The 22,970-nt window shown below is 36.9% G+C and overlaps 1 protein-coding gene across 4 annotated transcripts in view; it reads right to left on the bottom strand.

Moving 5' to 3' along the window:
* The window catches only part of Ccdc148 (coiled-coil domain containing 148), a 297,747-nt gene that overhangs the window by 250,389 nt on the left and 24,388 nt on the right, over positions 1 to 22,970 (bottom strand). Inside the window, exons 1-2 of one of the 4 annotated variants that reach the window (XM_074070860.1) lie at positions 10,967 to 11,219; positions 8,472 to 8,555 (exon numbers count right to left, since the gene is read on the bottom strand). The exons of 2 other annotated variants lie outside the window; for them this stretch is intronic. The gene's annotated coding sequence lies outside the window, so the exon portion shown is untranslated. Of the gene's footprint in view, positions 1 to 8,471; positions 8,556 to 10,966; positions 11,220 to 22,970 lie in introns of those variants that run through there. One more of the 4 variants, XM_074070859.1, reaches the window with a different exon arrangement.

Below are 22,970 nucleotides of genomic sequence, written 5' to 3' on the forward strand. Positions count from 1 at the left end.
ATAAACCAAGCCTTGTATGCACATATGAATAATAAAAGAAAAATGAAAAAAAAATAAAATAAAATAAAGTTTAAAGTAAAAAAAAAAAAAAAAAAAACCCAGCTTGGGGCCTTTGGCAACTTTAACTTTCTTATATCTGTCTTTAAAATGAGTTACTTCCTACAGTTATTGTGAAGATTATGGCAAATAGTACACAAAAATTTTTTAGAACTCATCTGGTGTCAAAAATATCAAAAATGTTAGTTATTGATTGGGCACAATGGCTCACACTGGTAATCCCATCTACTTGGGAAATGGAGATGGGAGGATCACAGTCTGAGACTGGCCCAGGCAAAAGCACAAGACCCTATCTGAAAAATAGGTAAAGTAAAAAAGGGGGCAGTGCTGGGGATGTGACTTACCTAGCAAGCCCAAGGCCCTGAGCTCAACCCCAGAACCACAAAAATAAGTTAGTTATTAATGTTATTAAAAGGGTAGCCACAGATGCTTGAAAACGTGTTTAGAAACTGTGATTATTAGACTGATCTGAGAAACAATATATTAAAATGTAGACACTGTCACCTAAGTGATCATTTGGCATTGTCATTTAAGTACAAAAATAGACCTGAAAACTGTAGGGATGGATTTAAACCAAATATTTATACTCCTTCCTTAAAGATTATGTTTGAAATAAATACACAAAATTTTAAAGTCTCACTGTACTTATAAATCTCCTCACCTATGTTGGTGGTCTCTAGTGTGAGAAGAGTCCTTATAACATAAAATATTTTCTATTATCTCTAAAACTTGAGGAAATATAAACAAAGACTAAAACAGTCCTTTTATGAATTTTATTTCAGCCAGAACTTCTTTCAATTATTTTAAATAAGAAGACTCTAGAGACTGGGGGCCTGCCTCACACAGTACAGCACCTGCCTAGCAAGTGCAAAGCCCTGGGTTCAAATTCCAGTCCTGCCAACAACAAAGAAGAATCTAGAACAAAAAGATATGAAAGAATTCATTCTAATTTACTGCAGACATGAAAAAAATTATGATAAAGTTAATTGAGCTGATCCCAAATGAACTTTAATTCTCAAGCCACATTCTCTCTTTTGTAAAGGCCACAGCATTTATCCCTATCTTCATACACTAAAATAAAACTCTTCATTTTAAAATAATCTCATGAAAGAGCTACATAATGAGTGTTCTACAGAAACACAGCCTCTCCTGTTTATGTCCATAGATGTTTTCTTTGTCTAGAATTTATCCTAATCTCTGGCTTTATTTGTAATTATTTCCTTAAGATTCAACTTACTTCTCCAAGCTGGGCACAGTTATACAGACATAGAATCTGAAATACTCAGGAGGCTGAGGCAAGAGTATCTCTTGAGCCCAAGAATTCAGGGCAGCCTGTCTTAAGAAAAAAATATGTATTTCCAGAACATTTCTAACATTTCCTAATTTAGTACAAAGATTCAAGTGGAATAGTGAAGGTGAAACAGGCTTGAACCTCCTATGGTCAAAATGAAATACTACTGTCGTCAGACCTGATGGGGATCAGCCTCTCCGTGGCAGTTGGAGGAGTAAAATCCTTAATTGACTGTCCAGAGAAAGAAAGAAGAGACTTACTGATCATTCTTATGCTTCAATATGAATGCACCTTTTTCCTTATCAAGGTCATTTCCTAGTACTTGTATCAGAGAAAATTCAAGGTGTCTGATGATTGAGGGTGTCCTGCTTTATAAAAGAAGTTATTTTAAGAACTTCTATCCTATTTCCATGTTGCTTGGGACTACAGTAGACATGAAATAACAGCCTTTTGTCCTTAAGTGAAAACCTTTTAAAATAAAAGGAAGATTTAAAATTGCTATGGTTTACATAATATGAAACTTACACATTATATGACTCAATTTCTCCTGGATAGAAAGCTGGAAGGAGATTCTCTGGACTTAAGACCAGGGGATAAAAGGTGCCAAAGGCCTATCAGAATAAGCAGCAGGAAAGCTCAAGGCCACATGGGCCTGGAGCAGAGTTAAAAAAGGAGAAAGATGGGGCAGGGAGCCCCAGCTCAGCATCAAGGCAGTGACACTGAGGAGGAGCAGATGGTGATAAAATTAGGAGGGTAAGAGTGGTGGGGTTGCAAATTAGTGACTTAGAGCAGGAACTTTTCAAACCATTTCTATAGCCAAATCTTCTAAACAGAATTCCCTCTCCAAGACTTTAAACTTGAGGCCAAAGAAGGCTCGAAGTCAATCTTTATCCTATGACTGAAGTTCTAAGACATAAAGCTTCACAGCTGTCACAAGCACATTTCCTGAATATGGTGGAAGAATTACATACTCATGTATGAAAGTGGAAAAATGAGACCTGTTGAAACTGTTCCAAGAATGGGTGAAGGGCGAATAATGAAGAATAATGGAGAGGGTGAGTTCAATTATGATATATATTTAAGAACTTACTGTCACAATGTACCCCCTGTATAATAATTAAAATAAAAAAAGCATGTTTTCCACTAAAAGAAACCAATCTGCAGTGACCATGAAGCCACATGCTAGGTGCCAGATGTGGTGTTTTTTTTCTGAGATCCAGGCTTTCTTTGACTTCTTTTATTTCATCTTTTTGGTATTCCTGAGCCAATAATTTTTTTGGCTTAATCTAAATTGCATTGTAACAAATAATCTTGATACACTGAGGCCCTGTGAAGGGTTTGGCAGAAAGTAATTTACTGTTTGCAGAACCCCTCTGCATCTCCACAGGTTCCCCAGATTAGAACTTGAAAGCCATTTCCCCTAAGAAATAGTTATTATTTGAAACTTGTCTTTATGGGCCGGCCATGGTGTAATTATGTGGACGATATCACAGATGAATTTACACACACTTCATCCACTTATTTGACAAATATTTCTTGAATTCATATCATCTGCTATCTCCTATTCCAGGAGTGGGGACTACAGTGGTGGAAGCTACAGACATGTTTCCTGCCTTCATGGTGTTCAAAGATAGTAAGTTCCAGAAAGTAAGCTTCACTTGCTCTTCATGGTTGCTATTTTTTGCAATAATGCAATCTAAAATCTTTGTGCCAAAAATGGTTATGCTATATTTACCATGAACATTTGATGAAAAGATCAATATTATTTGTAAAATGCCTAAGTTACTAGTCTTAAAACATATTAGGTCAACATATAACTACCATAAAATCTTAGAGAACATTTAGACAAGATGACAAAGATGAATTACACACTTGCTACCAAAGTAATGTGGCTTTATTTTAATTACTAGTTACTAAAATTGTTTCACTCTCAAAAACTTGGGAAAATGAAATGTTCCATGAGTTATGAAAACACCAAGTTTATAGGCAGCCCATATTGCTTTTTTAGCACTTAATATTATTATTTATGATTAAGTTGATTAAAGGATCCTTGCATTAGGAAGCCAGGACTCCTAAGAATAACTAATCTTTAAAGAATTAAAACAATTGTATCCTAAGGTGAAATTTGTGGTGTACAATCATGACATGAACTTGAAAGAAAGTTGGTTAACTGTATTGAAGGATGATGCTTGGGCTTGTAGGGGTATGTGTATAAATACAGTTGATCAGAAAATCATCATTTATCAGAAAATACCTTTGGGGCAGTGATTGCAGAGAGATAAGTAAAATCACTCCGTAATTTAGGTCAGCCTTTTAGACAATAGAGCTTCCATGGTAACAGAGACAAAAAAATGGAGGTATGAGGGGACAAGACCTGGATGAGGATCTGAGAAACAGGGTACAGTTTTAGGGTGAAGTCAGAAAAAGGATGGTTTCAGAATCTTCCCTTTAATTGGCAGTTTTTCTCTTTCCCTATGAGACAGGAAGTGATGACCTCACCAGACACATTCATATTACATGGTCAAATTTCACCACCTACTCAGATATAATCCACTTCCTGCCTCTGAGTCATCAGATGCTTTGATGTTGGTGCCTCACCTATAGTTTGAGGTTATACCCCGTATGGTTTTTCTACAGAGCACTTACCTTCCTATATTGGTTCTTCCATTGATTTATTCACCCATTTAATATTTATTGAACAACTGCTAAGCTCTAGTCATTGTGCTGGTACTGGAGCTACAAAATAACACAGACTACTCCCCAACAGCTCTAAGCATATGGTCTCTAAATTCATGGCAGTGGCCTCTAGATATTTTTATTATATTATCTTTCCAATGTCAATAATGGATATTTACCAGTATAGTTATTATAAATTGTTATAATTATAAGCTATTTCTACTACAACATTCCTTTCATTTAGTATCTCAGAGCAAAATAAACCCTTAAGATAATATTCCCAAATAGCAATCATTGATAAAAGTTTATATATTAAGTCTTCGTCATTTGAAATCTTCCATAAGACATAGTTAGATTGATTTTGTTGTTGTTTTTACCTATAATGAATGGGTCTCATGGCAAGTCTGTTTTAGATCATCACGCACACCCACAAGCCACAGTACTGTGGAGGAAGTCCTCACAGAGGTGTGGAGGAGTCAGCTCTGGCTTTTCCTTATTGCTTCTTGCACTCACATTATAAGTATTATCCACAATCCAGGGATTCTTTGTAGAAATGCAGTAGGGGCACTTATCCATCTTATCAAGGCAGTTTCAGTTAGAAAAAAAAGTTAACATAATCTGTAAATCCTCTTAAAACCAAATAAAAGTAGCTACAACATTTCATAATATGCTGAGTATAAGTAAATGTATGAGAAGAAACCTGGAATAATGGGGAAACTGAGTGAAGGGGCCAAGATGAGGTAATACAGTAAAGATTAGAAACACTTACTACATTGCCTTAGATTTGAAAAAAATATAAATAGAAAAGTTTAACAATACCTGAATTGTCCCACACTGCACATTAAAGAACACAGGCTATGGAGTGAGCCAGAGAAATATGCTATCGAAACCCATCAGGCAGACAGCCTGATCTTGCTCAGGATGGAAGACTAAGGTATAAAAAGGTGCGGCAGGGGATGTGTAAGGTGAGTCTTGAATAACAGTATGGTTTCATCAGGTTTAGGGAGAGGGGAGACTTCAGAAAAATACAGATATTTATGTGTAGGGAGCACAATAGCACAACATGTTTATAGTAATAGAAGCAAGTAATTCTGTGTGACTGCAGGTAACAGGCCAAGTGGGAAGTCTTATGTATAGATAGAGGGGAAAAATGTATAAAAGGTAGATTGGCAGAAATGTGCTGGTTCCAAGTTCATTGATAGCTTCAATTCAGAAAAGGGCAGCCAAAATTAAATAGATGAGCTGACAAGAGGACAGATCACAGAGGTAGACAGATTTTTAAAAAGAAATCATTGAAGAACATGTCATATTAAAAGACACTGCTGTAGACCAGCATTCTTGGGAACTAAATAAATGGATCTTATCTCCAAGTATATCACAGAGAGTAGAGCAATTCGCTCATAAAAAGCCTTTCCCAGTACCAGATAGCTATGGGTTAGACAAGTCAAATAATTTCATAATGTCTTAGTCCATTTTCTTTTCCTATAACTGGATGCTCTAGACTGAGTAATTTGTAGATGATAGAGGTTTACTTTACACATGGTTCTGGAGGCTAGGAAGTTCAAGAACAGAGTGTTAGCAACTGCTAAGCTTCTGATAAGGGGTTTCCTCCTGCTGGATCCTAACATGGTAAAGTGCATCACATGGTGAAACAGAGAGAGATTTCTTTTATAACAAAACCACTCCAGCCATAAGCATTCATCCATGAGTGCATTAATTCACTCATGAAGGAAGAGCCCTCATGACTCAACTACCTCCCAAAGATCCTACCTCTCAACACCACTTGCACTAGGGACCAAGCTTTCAACTCATGAGCTTTTGGAGGACACAGTCAAATCACAGCACCTCACAAATTTGATTTTAAAGAATCTGATTACCCCTTGACCTTTAATGGTCAAAAAACCTTCTGAATTCCTTGACCCTGATCCTCTTCTTTGTACACTTCTTTTCCCCAGTACCTACAAGGGACTCTGAGGATGGATCAGAGGGAGGTGTTTAAGGTGCAAATAGATGAGTCAGTATCACTAAGCCTTGTTCCACTTACAAACAGTGCCCCAAACTTACCGGTATGAGTTTATGTACAGAGAACATAATACAGTTTTTATATGCTAACATATATACACTCAAATGCTGTTCTTGTATTCCAGGAAAACTCAAACATTGCAGAAAGACAATACACTACAGTTAAGGCAAAGCAACAATTCCCACTGACAAATAATTAGGGAATTGAGCTGAGGATCCCAAGTTGCAACTGAACCACAATAAAAGAATAAAACTTTTTCATACCTGATTTCTAAAATGAAAGAAAAGGAGAAGAAAATCAAGCTTCCTGGGATTACCAAAAAAATGTTGGGAGACAGGATTCATGTTGCAAGGAGGCATGAGCAAATTCTACAGGGTTGGCACAGTAACCATTAAGGAGATGTTTAGGACAAAGCTGTTTAATAAATAAGTCAGTATTAAGGCTTAACAGATGTCAGGGAATTCTTACCCTTGAATCATTCCAAATTCTGCCAACTTATTGCTCTCTTGAAGAAGAAAAAAAAAAAATCTGTGGAGGAACCTCATACTCCTTGGGAAAAGGGAAAACCAAGGAAAAGTTCCCAAGAAGGTGATGGACTTTGAGAATCAGCTCCCCTCTGCTCCCTTCATGTGCCTTATACGCTTAGTAGAACTCCTCTCTTTGAGGTACAGGTTTTCATTCTGTATTCACCCACCTTGTTCTTACTACAACCTGAAAACTAAGAATTTTTTCATTCACCCTGCTCTAACATCAGGGTGCTGTTTATTCTCCTACTAAAATGAGTTATCTTATCATAAAAAATTCAAATAATACATAAAAGGTCTATCATAATCCCATCCCTTAGAGACAAACCATTTTGTGATTAGTTTTTCAGCTTTGTTTCTCTTTAATTATTGATTGAGTCTGTTCCTTAATCAGAACAAAAAACATTTTTGAGTATTATCTTTTTAATTTTACAAGTACAAAAGATGTTCAAAATCTATTAACAGCAAAAATGCTGTGTTCTTGTACCATAACGACAATAGGATTAAAAGCACCAAGATTAATAGTATGACTTCATCAGCTGGAGGGAGAATTCTGGGAACAGGGACAGTGGTTAACAAGCTTATGTGACCACTCGCCTGCTATGGCAATAACCAGAAAGCTACATGAGGCACAAGGGGCCTATCACAAGTTGTGCCCTTCAGTCATCTTGTCTGAGCAGTAACTCGTACCTCCTCCCCGCTGTTCAGGAAAATTCCCATGATCTCAGCTGGTTTTTTGAAGGATGTAATCTGACTCGCTTCATGTTAATGTGAGAATGAAGCAAAGATTGCAGCAGGGAACTTCCCAGGGATATTATTATTAACAATAATATTAACAAAAGAATCTTTAAAGGCTAAAATTTCAGGTGGGGTGATAAAGTAAGAGGGAAGAATTTCTAGTAGCGTACAGAGATCATTTTGATTAGAGGAATGATCCCCACTGAAAGTGAAAAACCACACTGTACAACATGCAAAGCCTGCACCATGCCCAAGTGAGTTGCCATACAACACAACCCTCATTGTACTCTTTTCCCTGTGAGGCAGTAGAGCTGAGCAGGAAGATTTGGGTTCAGACCCCATGCTGCCACTTCTAATGGCTTTGGCAAGTTGTTACTATTGTTGTTTAACCTCTCAGATTTCCTTTTCTCCCATGCTAAACAAGAATTCTATGGGGATTAAAAATAAATAAAATAGCACATATGAAGTTCTTGGCATGCAGTAGGTACTTAAGAATAAGATCATCGTTACTTATATTACTTCTTTCAGTCTTCATGCAACATTTAATAAACTGGGACTTACCCAGAGTCCACTGTGAAAGCAATAGTTAACGAAGTGGCTAAGAATGGTTCACCTACTGGCTAACAGGGAACCATGTATCTCTTACTATACTGTGTCATCCCTCATTGAAATGGTTAGAATATTGCAAAAAAACTTTCCCCTGAAAGACATAAACAAACCAGGGCAAACTTGGTTCCCAGACAAAATTAATTTAGCCCTCATAGTGTTTTGTTTAGGTTTTAAAAATCTTTATTTGCATAGATGTCAATATTTAAAAACCAGGAAATATCATACCAAATCCATAGTTCCATCTTTTTAAAATTCATGTTTTAAAAAGCTTATTCTTTTGTGAGAACAAATGCTGCAGTAGCAGCTGTCCTTTTTAGATGGAATGTGTGCTCTCCAACAACCCATTGTCCCCACCAGCCCTTCCAGCGTCCTGATACTGAGGAAGAGTGACAGTTGCCATCTATCATCCAGTTTACACTGCTGCGTTGCCAACTCTGCTTCTCTGATAACTTTCATTTTTGACCTGGCTCCTAAGGCATTTGCCCCAAGGGCTAGTTAATGTAATCTAGAACATGTCGCAGTATATTCGGGTTCAGAATCCAGGCATACATACCTTGCTTCAAATACTGATTCTCCAGATTACTAGTTTTGTGACCTCAGGCAAGTTACCTCTTCTGCACAGACTCAGCCTCATTAGCTAGACAAAAGAAATGTTAACATACTCATCTCACAGAACTGTTATGTAGTATAAATAATACAATGTATACCAAAAAAAAAAAAAAAAAAGAAACTTTCATCACACATGGTTGTAAAAAGCCCAGATGCTGGTGGCTCACAACTGTAATCCAGCTACTTGGGAAGCTGATATTGGGAGGATTGTGGCTCAAGGCCAGCCCAGACAAACAGTTCTCAAAACAACCAAAATTTCCAAATAACCAGAGCAAAGTGGACTGGAGTCTGGAGTTGTGGCTCAAGTGGTAGAGTAACCTGCTTTATCACACCTGCTTTGCAAGTGCAAAGCTCTGAGTTCAAACCCCAGTCCTACCAAAAATAAAACAAATAAAAAGGCAATAAATGTTAACAAATACTATCACAATAATGGCTTCTAGTAGTAGTGCTGCTACTGCTTGTACCACAGTCAATACGAATGCTAATATTACCAAAATAACTATTATTGGTTGAGAAGGGTAAAAACAAGTTTTGACTGTCTTCAGTGTTTTTTCTGCTTTCTCAAACTGGAAACTGAGATTCACTTGAAAAGTTTCAAGGCACATGGAGTCTTTCAAAGTAAGACAGAGCAGTTTCCATCTGCCGCTGACCACTTGCACAGGGAATGAAGACAGCTCCCACTCTCAAAAACAACAAGACCACTAGTTAGCCAGACCCACACTCATGCCCAGGTAAGAATCTGCCTCAAAATCCTCCTAAGAACTGTATTGCAGACAAACCACCCCAGTAAAAAGGACTAGGATAGGAGAAGAGATAGCATCTAAAGACTTGAACCTTAGAAAACTTCAGAGGAAAAAGGGAAGGATCCAAAAGGTGGTGCTGACTCAGGGAAGTCAAGGCCCTGTCTGGGAATGAAGGTTGGAGCAGAATGGCTTCAAAGAGGAATAAAGTACAAACTGTGGTCAGAGCAGAGCAGCCCAGACCTAGGCCTGACGACCAATGCAGACTATACAAGAAAGATGATGATGTCGACAGGGAGAATTCCACCAGGTATGACCACACACAGTCTGAAATTATTTTTCAGGGATTCTGCAGAGTGAAAGAAAACAACTAGGCTGCGTACTTAATGGACCTAACCGCCCCAAGGTAGGCGTATCACCAGCACAATTAACATCACTCTTTACAAAGTACTTGTACAGTTATCACTGGATCCCAGACTAGCCATATGGAATGTTATTCTCCTGTTTTACAAATAAAGATCATGTCACTTGCTTATAGGTACAAAACCAGTTAAATAGTGAAGATTGCTGGAGCTTAATTGTTCTTAAAATCAAATATTTTGCACTGTTCACTGCACCATATCCAGAAATTGCACCTTGAACCCTATAGCTTTCAGTTTGGATTTTTTTTTCTTTAAAATTTTCTTTACTTACTTAAGGAAGTTCTGTTTTGCTTATATTTGCTTTTAATGTAGATCTGCATTTTATGAATACCTTTAAAAAAGTCATGGAAAAGATATATCAAAACCTGGAACAGCAGTTAAAAAGGCTGATTTCTTTGGGGTAGCAGGCATCGAGTCACCAACAGCCCCAAATGCAGCTCAGGGTCACCCCACTTTTATTACCATATCCCATCTCCAAAGCCACTACAGCTGAGAATTATTGTGTGGTAACATTTCTTCATCCAAAATATCTTCTTTCTCTCAATGGATCTTGGTGAAAACCAAGGGTTATAGTCAAGAAGAGATTTTTTTTTAGTTGTAGAAAAATATAACTCAAAGGAATATTCTCTTCCAGGATAAATCCTGCTTATTTACTAGTACTTGGCTGTTTAGATAACATAACTTTGCCAAGGATTTTCCAGCTAATACTATGTTTTCAACACAGATTAAAAAGTAAAACATACTACTTCAAACTAGAGTAATATCTTTTTTGGGGGTGTCATGTGATTCTGCTTTAAGAGATTTTCCAGAGCTGAGAATAGAACATGTCTCTAAGGCTCCCAGTCCAGTGAACTAAAGAATGTGGTTTCTTCATTTTTAAACAGTCTGTTTTGAAATGAACAAATCTTAACACTTCATCAAGCTAAGAAAAGAACAAAAGAAAAGAAACAGTCTCTTAGACCAGGGGAAAACTGGGATGGGCCTAAAGATGCAGGAGCTGAAGTCACCTACAAAGGCTGCCAAGCTAAATTGAATCAATGCTTCAATATTTTTTAATCAAACAACACGAGCACAGATTTTTCTTTTTTCCTGCCAGAAAGTCTGTGTTTCGAAGGTACACAGACAAAATGTCTGTCAAATCCAATAATATGTAATAGATTCAAGGAGACGTGGAGATTTCATGAAATAGGGATTTAAGAGTTCAGTTTGTAAGGTTGTAAAACTGGGGCATTCAAACAAGATGCATGCACATATACACAACGCAAATATTCACATACCTTCGCTCCAGAAGGCACAGAGTTGCTCATGTCAACCACAGAGGCCAAGGGATCTGCAGCACACATAAAGTATCTTTTATGCCATCCATTAAATTGCGTATTTTTAGAGCTGCTGACCTTTATGTGAACTGAACAATAAAGCTGTTCACAAACCTTAAAGAAAGCAGCTTTTCCAAAGTGAAACAGCAAGTCACTGTCCCTCATGCACCCATCAAACTAAACAATTAAAAATGGCATTTAGTACAAAATTTAAAAAGCCATCGTAACCCAACACTGCCAAGATTATTGGTCCCTTATCAAATGCCACATGCACACATCTACACAAAACACTGTTTTGTCTTTGCATTTATATTAAAAATAAAAATGAATAGAATTTATTTACTTAGCAGATGAATGGGCTGAATAAATTTAAGGCGATCAAAAGAAACTCAGTGGTCCCAGCTCCCCAAGCTGTAGCCAGCCTAACTCGGGTGTTGGTGGCCACAGATTGGTTCTCACAACACAGCAAATGTGCAATAGTTATGGTACGGCTCCAACAGGCTTGAATGCAAGTCCTAGTTTCTCAGTTACTAGTTGTGTGACTTTCGTAAACTACTTCCTCTCTATTAAGCTTCCATTGTCCTTTGTGATATAGTATTAGGACACTAATTGCTTGATGAAGAGTTATGCTATATGCAGTAATAAAATAAATAATGAAGGTAAAGAGGTCAGCACAGTGCCTGGTGTACAGCAAACACCCAGTAAAAGTTAGCCCTTTTTATCATTGAGAAATCTAATAGCTAAAAGTGACCACAGAATTTATCCTGCAGTCTGGGACACATCTGTGCTTGAAAGGAGGCTCTATTAGCAATGCAGTGACAAGAATGGAAGATTACCCTAATCACAGTCTGTGTGGCAGTCAGACATCATGGCATGCTGGCTACTGAGAGCAAGTTCCAATGCACAAAATCCTGTTGGCAAATGAGGATGCCTCGGCACCCTCAAAGGGAAATCTGAGCAGTGAGGAGCAGGAAGGCTCAAGTACCGCAAAAACTCCCAGTTTGTAGTTGGTTGATGATACGATCACACCAGAGACAGCTATTAGTACTAAATTTCTTTTTAGCATTCTAAATTCAAGTAGGTCAAACTCTTACAACATCATTTTAACACATGACTTTGAATTTAATAAGTTTCTAAGTCTGTATTCATCATAAAACATCCTTATCTATTTCTTAGGTCAGATTACACTTTCCTATATGGTGTCTTTAGCATAACTTTGATGCTAGAAATCAAACTAATTTTAAACATAGAGTCTGGGCATGATAATCCCAGCTGCTCAGGAGGCAGTTCAAGGTCAGCCTGGGTAAAAAAGTTCATGAAATCCTCATCTCAAACAGTAAGCCAGGCATGGTGGTTTATGCCTATCATCCTAGTTACATGGAAGGCATAGGTAGGAGGACTGTAGTCAAGGCCAGCCCCAGGCAAAACCATGAGCCCCCTACCTGAAAAATAACTTAAACAAAGAGGGCTGGCGGTATGACTCAAGTAGGAGAATACCTGCCTACCAAACATAAGACCTCAATTTCAAATTCCAGTACTGTCAAAAAAATAGAAAAAAAAAATAGCACAGTAGTTATCCATAGCATCAAAGCAGAAAGACAGTAACCTGTGCAATATACCAGAACATTCTAGTCACTACAGAAGACCAGGCTACCTTCCAACATCATTAACTGAAACACTGTGCTTCCAAAAAGTAAACCAATCCATTCTGAAATCTTATAAAGGTGCAATCAATCAATGTTTACTTAAAACAACTTATCATGGTAAATGTACAAATGGAATATTTTTCATCTATAAAAAGTAATAAAATCCTGCCATTTGCAAAAAAATAGACAGAACGGGAGATCATCATACCAAGTGAAACAAGCCAGGCACAGAAATAAAAGTATTGCATGATCTCACTCATATGTGGAATATAAAAAAGTTAATCTTATAAAAGTTGAGGATAGAGCCAGGTGTAGTGGCATACACTTGTAATAACAGCACTTGGAAGGTGGAGGCAGGAAGATTAAGGATTTGAGGACAGCCTGAGCTACATAGTGAGACTCTGTCTCAAACACACAGAACAACAACAACAACAATAAAAGTTGAGAGGAGAGTACTGTTTACCAGCAGCTGAAGAGAGGAGGGGGAAGGGAGAGATGGGGCAAAGCTGATGAATGAGTTCTAAGTTCCAGTTGGATAGAAGAGATTCTGCTGTGCTAATGCACAGTAGTTTAACTAAAGATAACCAAAATGCTCTGCATATTTCAGAGAGCTGGAAGAATTGTCAATGCTTTGCCACAAATAAATAATAAATATTTGAGAAGATAGAAGTGATTACCCTGATGTAAACATTATGCAATGTTTCCATGTATCGAAACCTCACATGGTACACCATAAATATGTATGATTTTAGTGTTTTTATGTATTAGTTAAATTTAAATTTAAAAGTAGAAATAAAAGCATTTTGTTAACTTTAATAACTTTAAAGGGATCTTGTGAGTGTGTATATAGATGATTTAATAAATCTTCTTTGTAAAGAATTAAATTGCAACTGAAAAATAAGTCAATAGGAAGAATAAATAGTATTATGGTGAAAATTTTTTTAAATTTTTCCTGTTATTGAAAGAGAGAAAAATAAGAATGCATATTAGTGTTTTATTTATTTTCATTAAGAAGCACTGAAAGGATTAACAAGAAGCTACTAAAAATGTTTCCATGTGGGACTGGAAGGTGATATGATCACCAGACCTTTCCTTGTATAGTTATTTTCATTTTGAACCATCTCAAGTATGACATATTCAAAAAATTAAAAGAATTTAGAAATTGTCTACTTTTCAAAAAATTAAAGGTCCTACACACTGCCTTGAACCTGTAAACAATGAAACAGAATTTTAACATAGAGAAAACAATGTGCTTCTATACTTCTGCAACTATAAGTTTTATTAGTGATGCTGTATGATGTTTGGTAAGTTTAAATGAAGGAAATGGGTGGACAAACTTAATTAATTAGAGATAATAAAACCTCATACAAATGAAGATATGGACACACTTCACATTTGACCAGCAATAGCTTTCTGCCCTGATTTTCAGTGAATTTGCAAAAGGAGATAGAAACAGAACAAAAGCTACAGAAAATAGTAGAAATACATATAAAATATTTTCAACTTAATCATTTCCATGAATAAAATGTGTCAAAAACTTAGCTAATTATCTTTAAATATTAAAGAACAGTTTAATAAAATTGAGTCATCATTTAAAAATTCTCCCAAACAAGTTAATGACTTTCCTTATTTACCTATTGCATATTTTCTTATTGGAGGCACAATAGGAATTATTTACATTAATCGCATTTAATGCATAGCACATTGGTTGGATACTGTGATAGTTTAAAGTATGTCATATGGAGGAATGGCTAGGATTCATAAATATATGAAACATGTATATCAACTGTATGTATGTGTGTGTGTGTGCATGCTTCTGTGCATCCATGTATTGGTGTGCATGGGCATGTTTGAATGTGGGCATGCACATGTGTGTGCTTGTGTGTGCGTGCATCTGTGCATGTATGTGCATGAGTATGAACATAGTGATTTGTGGAACTATTTTTGCCATTACTGGTAAAAACAAACTATCATCTGGATGAGAAAGCAGTCTGGCTGGAGCCCCTATCTGCCTCCTTACTCTATGTGATGTGGCTGACTAGACCAGCATCTCCTTCCTCTCATCTCTCATCTTCTTTCCCAACCTGCCTGCTCTGTGAACTTCCTATCCAGATTCACATTACTTGCATAGTCTGAGTCCTAAAAACAAATCACAGTATGTAGAAGCTCTGGCTTGGAAGAGGCCTGAAAAGTGCTTACACAGATTCAAAGGCTCTCCTCATCCTCTCTACTGCCTGAAGTTCAATTCTTTTAACAGAGCTGTATTTGTCAGCTTTATACTTGCATAACACACCTGAGGTGATTAACTTATAAAAAGAAAAGGATTCTTTTGCTCACATTCCTGAAAGTTCCAATCCAAAATCAGGTGGTCGCATTTGCTTTGGAACCTCTGGGGATGGTCCCAAGTAGCAATGATGGACAGTGCCTGACATAGCAAACCATTCACATCCTGAGCAGGAAGCAGAGAGCCCAAGAGACCAGGTCCCACAGTACCCTCAAAGGCCTATCCCCATGACCCAAGGACCCCCAAAAAGTCCACAGCACTCCTAATATCACCACCCTGGTGACCAAACCTTTGGGGAAAAGTCATCCAGACCACAACAAGGGCTAACACATAGGGATAGCAATGGAGAGAAATGGGTATTAAGATGCTAACTGTGCTGTGCTTATTAGGCCACGTGCCCTGGTGTGAGGCAGGATCTGTCTGTTTCTAGATCCAACAAAAGTGTCCTGTAGGTGTGTGAGACCTGAGCCATAATGTAACATACAGATGAAACACTAGCCTGTTTGTTTTCTCTAATAACCTTCCCCCACAGTAAGGCATAAAATACTTCAATGTACACACTCAGAAAGTTGTTTTAAGGTATACTCTCTTGAGATTACAACCAGGTAGGCAATTATATTTGCATAATGTAATCAATGAGCCCTGTTTCATCTAGATTAATAAAAGTACTTCTTACCTGGATTTCTCTATCTCCCTCTTTGTAGCTCTCTCTTTCCGTATCTCTCTCCCTCCCTCCTTTCTACTCCCCTCTCTTCTCTATTCACCATTTCTTTCTCTTTCTACTGTTCTGACTTCACCTCTACGACCTCGAAGAAAAGATTCTTTTTGCCTAGGATTTTGATACAATCCTCAAATTTGGGTATAAACCATTCTTTCTGCAACCATCTGCCATCCAAGCTGTTTGATCTCTCCATGAATTTTCATTTCTGAAAGCAGGGAGAGACCCAGGGCATATGCTGCCAGTTTCCTCTCAGTTCACCCATTTGCCTCCAATCTGACCTATGTTTTTCATTGCTGGCTTCTAAGTCACCCCACCTCCCTCCCTCAGGCATCTTCTTCCTTAGATTGCATGTCTATCAGGACCTACTTTCTCTCAGGGTTTTTCTGTCCTCTATTATTCCACAAACTGTCAACTTTTTGCTCTTTCTATAGATATAATCCCTAAAAAACTAAAGTTGTGTCAAAAATACGTGAGGTTTTTTTAATAGATAAAAGATTTAAAATGGAGATCTATGTTCTAGTTCACTGGAAAGAGAGGTACATAGGATGCTGAACGAGTTATTAAATCTTTGGCATTATAGCATCTGATAGAAAAAAAAGTTAAGGATATATGAAGATACCTATATATAGAGCAAAATTTAAAATAAAGTGGGTCATAACTGAAGAATAGATCTTAAAATGGTCCATGGCTAGAGTCCATCATTGTATGTCAAGATTTGTAGTCTTGCAATTATATGCAGAAATTTTTGTGTTAACTTTACTGGGGAGAGATTACACAGATTCTGTCAACTTCTCAGAGGGAATCTGTGACCCAAACAAGGTTAAGATATTGAAAAAAGACAGTGACTAAATGCCAAAAGAATCTCACTGTAAGTAATCAATAAGATCATCTAATATTTAGTCTATTTTAAGTGCAAGTATTTAATTTTACATTCAAATATTAAAAGGTTTACTCATTAATCCAAGTAAGGCTTTTGAGCCTTCTTATTTTTCTTATTTCATATGTGATTCAGAAAATGTGGAAGTATTTTTAAGTTTTATTGAAGTATAATTGACAAAACTATAAATACTTAAGGTATACAATGAAATGTTTTTATATTTGCATAAACTGTGAAATAATCTTCACAATCAACGTAATTAAGGTTTCCTCATATAACCATCTCATATAACCATTTTCTTTTTTCCATTTTTTTTTCAGATTACAATAAATTTATTTCTCAAATTACATTTTATGGACTAGAGAGTTTTTTACTTCATCATCTGTCTTTTTAAACTTTTTACATTAGTATATATTAATCACATGAAATAATGGATTTCATTGTGACATTTTCATACTTCTCTTGTTCTTTTATTATGGGCCTAGGCTGAAAGATCATTCCCCATATAGAATGTATCAGTTGGTGCCAGAGACAAGGAACTTGTGGAAACACAAGTAGAACCCCTCACTGTGCAGATAGGGGAAAATTTCCCACTCTCTGAATGCTCACTAAAATTAACTGAACATAGACATATTAACAAGAGAAAAAGGCACACAAATTATTAAGGGGCATTACAGCAGCGTGGCATCCTGATAGGAAAGGCTTATACCCCCTTTCCTAAGTAGTAGAGGGAGACCTGGGAATGTTGGCAATATTGAACAGCAGCAAGTAATTTTTAGGGTGATTGAACTGGCCCAAGAACAGACAGTAGTCTGGCACAAGATTCCTGCTGGCTCTGGGGAAAAGGTGGAACTTCACTGTGAACACACTTATTATGCAGAGAAAGTCTCCCAGGATATCTCTCAGAGTTACACCACACAGTGGGTGTATGGACTAATCGTAGTCTTTCCTCTTCTCTGGTAGTTAATCTTTACAGGTTATTTGATGAGATGGTCCAACAATGGCCATCTTCATGATGGAGAACCAAAAAATTAGGTAGCTGCTCAGTCCAAGAAGCTGGAAGTCTCAGAACAAGGGGGACCAATGATGCAGCACCAGTCTAAGGCTCAAAGCTGTAAGCTCCCTGGAGAGTTGCTGCTGGGAGTCCACATTGAAAGGCTGAAGAAGGTGGAATCTGAAGTTCACAGGCAAGAGCAATAGACATACTAACTCAAAGGAGTGGAACTGACACATGCTGGCTGGCTTCCTCCTTCTTCCACCTTTTGTTCCCAGTCTACTGGATCAGAACAGGCCTTCTCTCCTTAGTTGGTATCTCATAGGTCAATTGTCTATACTGTTTTCTTTTTCTTTTCATTCTTTTTGTTTTTTGGGGGTTTTTTTATGGTAGTAAGGTTTGAACTCAGAGTCTCATGCTTGCTAGGCAGGTGCTTTACTGCTTGAGCCACTATGCCAGTCTTGTTTTGTGTTGGGTATTTTCGAGATAGTGTTTCTCAAACTATTTCTCCAGGGTTGGCTTCAAGCTTCAATCCTCCAATTTCTGCCTCCTGAGTAGCTAGGATTACAGGTGTGAGCCACTGGTGCCTGGCTAGCTTTTTCCATTTCTTAAATGGTGATAATACTTAAGAAATATCTTTTTAGCAAATTTCAAATATACTATGTTTATTGTTAACTATTGTCACATTATTGTACATTAGATATCCAGAATTGTTCATTTTGCGTAATAGAAACTTTGTGCCCTTTGACCAAAAACTCCCCATTTTGTTCTCCTCTACTCCCTAAGCAATCACAACTCCACTTTTTGCTTCTATGAATTCATTATTTTACATTCCACATAAAAGTGAATTTTTCCAGCCAGGCCTGGTGGCACTCCTGTAATTCCAGAACTCAGAAACCAGAGGCAGGAGGATTATCTGTTTGAAGTCAGCCTGAGATCTTCCAGTATTTGACTTTCTGTGCCAAGCTTAGGTTTATCTATATACTCGGATCATAAAGTAGTTCTACTTTTAATAGAACTACTATTAAAATTACATAAAGTAGTTTTATTTTTAAATGGCTATACCTATTTATATTCACACCAACAGTGTATGGGGTTCCCTTTTCTCCACATCATAGAAAATACTTGTCTTTTGACTTTTTGATAATATCCATTCTAAAGGTGTGAGGCAATAATCTCCTAGTGATTGATTTCCATTTCTCTGATGATAAGTGATGCTGAGAACTTTCTCAAATATCTGGCAGCCATTTGTATGCCTTCCTCTGAGAAGCATCTATCAGGTCTTTTGCTCAATTCTAAATTGGGTTAGTTTTTTGTGATTGAGTTATACGATCGCCTTATATATTTAGATATTAATGCCTTGACTTGCAAGTATTTTCTCCCTTTCATTTTGTTGTTTCCTCTGCTGTTTGGTGTTATATCCAAAAACTCATTGCCCAGATCAATGTCAAGAAGCTTCCCCCTGTGTTCTTCTAGAGGTTTTACAGTTTCAGGTTTTTCAATCAAGTTGAATTTTGTATATTGTGTGAGATAAGGATCCAAATATATTCTTCTATATGTGCTTATCCCATTTTTCCAGCACTATCGTTTCTTCACTGTGTATATTTTAGGCACCCTTGTGGAAGATCAGTCCTAGATGTGGAAATTATTTCTGGGCTTTCTATTCTGTTCAAATGGTCTGTGTGTTTGTTTTAATTCTAGTAGTATACTATTTCGTAATATATTTTGAAATCAGGAAGTGTGATGCCCCCAGATTTGTTCTTTGCTAATGATTGATTTGGCTATTTAGGTAGGGTCTTTTGTAATTTCACATGAAATTTACAATTTTTCTATTTCTGTTATGGAAAGCCATTGATTGTTTTGGCAGTACTCCATATGAGTATCAGTGGATACTCACACTTGCTAGATAAGTCCTATACCACATGAGCCATGTCCCAGCCACCACTGAGATTCTGATAGAGATGAGATTCTGATAGATCAGTTTTGGTAGTATGTACATTAAACAATGTTAATTTTTCCAACCCATAAATGCAGAATGTCTTCCCATTTATCTGTGCCTTATTTAGTTTTATTCACTAATGTTTCAAAATTTACATCGTATGAGTCATTTATTTAGTTGTTAATTCCTTTTTTTGGTGTTGTAAATAGGATTGCTTCCTTAATTTCATAATGGGTAGGTCATTGTTTATATATATAAAAACTCCACTGAGTTTGATTTTGTGTCCTGTAACTTTACTGAATTCATTTATCAGTTCTAATAGTTATTGTTGTTCTTGAGTCTTTAGGGTTTTCCACATATTCAAAATGAACCTGAGTTGAAAGGTTTCTGCCGAGAAATCCATTGATACGTATATGGAGTCCCTTAAAATGTCCTTTTTCTCTTTGATTTAAAAAATTGTTTATTTGTCTTTGACTTTCAAAAAGTTTATTTGCCTTCACGTAGACCTCTATATGTTCAACCTATTTGGCTTCCTTTGGGATTTTGAAATCTGGATATGTGCCTTCAGATTTGAGGAATTCTCTATCATTATTTCTTTAAGTAAGCTTTTTGCCATTCTATCCCTCTTGTATGATTCTCATAATTCATATATTGGCTCACTTGAAGGTGTTCCATATACCCTAAAGAGTTTACTCTTTTTCTGAATAGATAATTTCAAATGACCTGTCTTCAATTTCACTGGTTTCTACTTGAGTCAGCTGTTGAAGCTCTCTATTCCATTTTTAAATTTCATTCATTGCATTGTTTTAGCTTAAGAATTTATTTGGTGCTTTGTCATGGTGTCTATCCTTTTTGAATTCACTTTGCTCGTGTATTGTTATCCTGATTTCATTGACTTATCTGTATTCTCTTGCACATTGCTGAGCTTCCTTAAAACAATTACTTGGAATTCTTTGTCAGGTAATTCATAGATGTTCATTTCATTAGAGTTTAGTACTGGAAATTGTCTTCTGTTGGAGGTATCGCATTCCACTGATTTTTTAAAATGTATTCCTTTTAGTCTTGTGCTGGTGTCTGCTAATTTGAAGACGTTATCTCTTCCATATTTTTCAATTTGGCTTTAGCAGGGAGAAACTTTCATGTGCAAGTGCCTATGAAGGTAGTGGCAGGGGGTGTACAGTGGCAGCAGGTCTGAGATATAGACACACAGTAATGCCAACACTTGGGAGAGTACAGTGGCTCCAACTCTAAGGGGCACAGAGGCAGCTCTGGCTCTAGAGGATATAGTAGTGTGGTCTTTGAGTGGTTTATCAACTGGGGTGTCATTAACAAAGACTGAAGGGTTCCTTTACTGCAAAAGCTGCTGGGTTCCACAATAGTGGGATTGCTAAGGTCACTTGCTCTATTTTTTTCCCTGTTTGATGCTGAGCTGTGGTAGCCTAAAGGTTATGAAAATACAGATAAAATACTTCCAACATTTTTCTATGTACCCATCCTCAGTTTTGTGCTACTTGAACTGCTGTAGCTTTTGTAGTGTATTCTGATGCTCTCCTGGAACAATTTTCATTTGTGGATAGTGAATCATTGTTTTTGTATGTGACAAGGGCTGGACTTCATAACCAGCCATCTTGCTGACATCACTCCAATGAAGGGGTTTGTTTTGCTTCAGCAGTACTGGAATTTGAACTCAGGGACTTGTGCTTGTGAGGCAGGCACTCTAACACACTCAGCCCTTTTTTGCTATAGTTATTTTTTTGAATATAGCATTGTGGTTTTGTCCAAAGCTGACCTGGACCTGATTCTCCCATTTACCCCTTCTACAATAGCTGGGATTACAGGTGGGTGTCTATGCCCAACTTTATCTGTTGAGATGAGTCTTTGCAAACATTTTGCCAGGGCTGGCCTGGAGCATAATTCATTCTGATTTCAGCCATCCATATAGCTGGGATAGCAGGCTTGTACTGACAGTGCCCAACCTAAGCCTAGGAATGTTTTTAAAAGAAGCATTTCAGATGATTCTCATTAATAGAAAAACACTTGTGAAAATTTCTAAAGTTGTTATTAATTGATATCCTTGCCCAGCACACAAAAACAAATAGGTTAAAAAAAGAGGGGACTGGCAGAGTAGCTCAAGTGGTAGAGCCTGGTAAGCCTAAGGCCCTGAGTTTAAACCCAGTACCACAAAATAAATAAATAAGTAAGGAAAAGAAGAGGCTGCAGGCTGGGCCTGCAGATCAGGCCTGTAATCCCAGAACTCAGAAGGCTGAGGGAGTTCCAGGCCAGCTTGGACTGGAAATAAGAAATCTATGCTCTAATTTAAATAAACCTATCATCCATTTAAAGTTGGATTTCTTTCTTTGTGAAATTTTGAGTAATAGAAATAATTGATAAAATAGTTGTCACTTTTAACTTTATAAGAATAAAACAAATATTGAGGTTAATTTTATATTTCATATATAGCCACATAAAAAGATTTTACTACTCAAACAATTTTCCCAAACCAGGTAAAACAATACATTTACTGAAAATATTTATGGAAAATGAATTTGAGTCTAGGAACTGAAGGAGTTATCATGCCTAAAATATTAAGAAATTGTTCAAGGGATCTTCACATAAAAAGCAGAATGTTAAAAGAAGCAGCAGGGGTCAAGTAGTCTCTCTCAAACATATTATTCCATTAAACTAATAGTTTTTGCATAAAGGGAATGCTTTTCTAATGCGTTACAAATCATCCCAGGGAGATTATTTATAACAGTCACTTTAATAGGCTAGTTTACTCTACAGTGCCATTTTAATAAAAACATAGTGGGAGGAAATCTCTTTTTAATTTAAAGTATTTAATTTTTAAAATTGATGTAAGGTAAAACCACAATCAACTCAATTCCACAAATATTTGTTTAGTATCTACTAATAAGCTTGGCTCTAGGTTAGGTACTAAGATAAAGTGGTAAATAAGGCCTGTTTCTACCTTCAAGGAGCTATCCTGCTCTAGGTATTTCTCCTCCTCTGTGTCCCTGTGCATGTGTGTGTGTGTGTGTGTGTGTGTGTGTGTGTGTGTGAGAGAGAGAGAGAGAGAGAGAGAGAGAGAGATAGCAAATGCTAAAGCAGGTGTTTGAAAACCTTTCCTATAAAAGTCCAGATAGTAAACATTTTATTTCTTGCTTATCAGAGATTGTTGTAACTCTCAACTCATTTGTATAGCAAGCAAGTAGCCATAGACTACTTGTAATTTAAAGAGCATGGTTCCAATAAAACTTTATTTACACAGACTGCTGGCCAGATGTGGGTTATAGTTTGCCACCACTGAAGTAAATAATTCCTAAGTGCTTGTTTAATCTTTGAAATTTTTGTCATATCTGCTTTACTAAACTGTTTAGAGCAGGAATAGTGATGAGCAGGTATACTAAAACAACAGGAAATTTTTAAAGAATTATAGGAAAAATAGACAGAGAAATCAGTTGTTAAAGCAGAAGAGACAGTGCTAAGCAGACAGAAAGTGATTTC

This window comes from Castor canadensis, chromosome 4 (genome assembly GCF_047511655.1).
Source record: "Castor canadensis chromosome 4, mCasCan1.hap1v2, whole genome shotgun sequence".
NCBI classification, from domain to species: Eukaryota; Metazoa; Chordata; class Mammalia; order Rodentia; family Castoridae; genus Castor; species Castor canadensis.